At 46.2% G+C, this 1,607-nt stretch overlaps 1 pseudogene; it reads right to left on the reverse strand.

Moving 5' to 3' along the window:
* Positions 1–682: 682 nt before the first annotated feature.
* LOC147726064 (large ribosomal subunit protein mL43 pseudogene) lies at positions 683–1,150 on the reverse strand (annotated as a pseudogene).
* Positions 1,151–1,607: the final 457 nt, after the last annotated feature.

Here is a 1,607-nt window from a genome sequence, read left to right on the forward strand (position 1 = left end):
AAAACAAAATGTCAAATCCGATCACACCTCGTGCATGCACACACACACTCCAGATCACTACTGCACTCACCAGCCTGCTTTCCTCCTTTCTGCATAGGTTATGAGTATCTGAATCAGTGTAATGATAGAGTCCTTCATTTAACATTCTTCTAAGTAGCACCTCAAGAACGACATAGACAGAACATCAATGGGATCAAAGTGCATGGCTAAAATCAGGAAAGTACTAATGAGCCTTGTTAAACAAAAACACACACACAAAAAGAAATTGCATCATCTCAGCCACTAAAATTGTAAACTGCCTCTATTAAACGCATAGTAGTAAAAGTACTTAACGAATCAATTTGCTTGTCGTAGCTGTGGTGCAGCAAAACACCGCTCCATGTCACACAAGCAGAGCTGCCTTGGCACAAAGTGATGGGCCTGTTTTGGGAGGATCGGGTCAGTACATGTAAAGCGCTTTGATTTCAACCTCGGCTGCCACTGCGCTTTAAAACTGAAAGAATATATAATACAGCACAGTGGCAGCGGATGTTAAAGTCAAAGGGCCTTGCATGCACTGAGCTGCTTTCACTGACTTCAACACGAAGGCAAATTTAAAGCATGCTGAAATCCGTGAAAGCAGTTTAGTGCAGGCAAGGACTTTCGATTTTCTTTTTTTTTTATCAAGTCCTTTTCCTTAAATTTATTTAGGCAGTTCGTTTTGTGTTTGGTTAACCGAGTCAAAAGCTTTGACATTCAGAAGGGTTGGCTTGTTGATGAAGGGGTGCCACTGCCCCTGGATGCTGGGGCTGTCCGTGTGGTACATTTTGCGTATGCGGATAATGTCCAGTCCAGACTGATTAGCCATTTTCTGAACAAGTTGTAAAATTTCATCAGCAGATTTGCTAGTTACCAGCTCTTCCTTCACTTCTCCGTTCAAATATTCTGCTATGAGCCTAGGATGGCGCATTTCTGGGGAGTAACATACATCACAATGCCAGGAATCCGTTTGGCAAAATCTACAACGTTTTCTTCTATAAACTCTCTGGCACCCCTTGCATTCTGTGCGTCTGAAAACCAGGGTGAGCCTCTTGAGCTGGCATATGTACCGTCCTACTCCGTTCTGCAGCACGCTCTGCAGGAACCTGCTTGGGGTTCCACGGGAGGTCATGCTGCAGGCTGGGATCCACATAGCACTGTCAGTGGGAGAGCAAACACACAGGGCCGGACTTTCGATTTTCGCATCGGCTGTGACCGTGGCAGCAGGTCAGTGCCCGCAAAGATTTTGTATTGTAATATAGGCTGCCACTGCGCTTAGTTACTGAAGTCCGATGTAAAGCGCGGTGGCAGCTGATGTTAAAATCAAAGGCCTTAGTTACAATACACTTAGCCGGTTTTAAGAACTATGCTGCTATTAATCCAGGGGCACACTTACCAGTACTGCGCAGCTTCCCACGAGGGTCCGATGGCAATTATGAAGCACAGTGCCTGCCTGGAAAGGCAGGTGGCGCGTGACTTCAGGAAGAACGTCACGTTCTTTAGCTCGACCCACCCCAGCTAAGATTGCTTCAGCAAATCAGAACAGCTGCTTTGCGTGAGGGCGGGCAAGGGCTGATAGCGGACAAAGA

The sequence above is a fragment of the Lissotriton vulgaris genome, chromosome 3_1, assembly GCF_964263255.1.
Source record: "Lissotriton vulgaris chromosome 3_1, aLisVul1.2, whole genome shotgun sequence".
Classification (NCBI taxonomy): Eukaryota; Metazoa; Chordata; class Amphibia; order Caudata; family Salamandridae; genus Lissotriton; species Lissotriton vulgaris.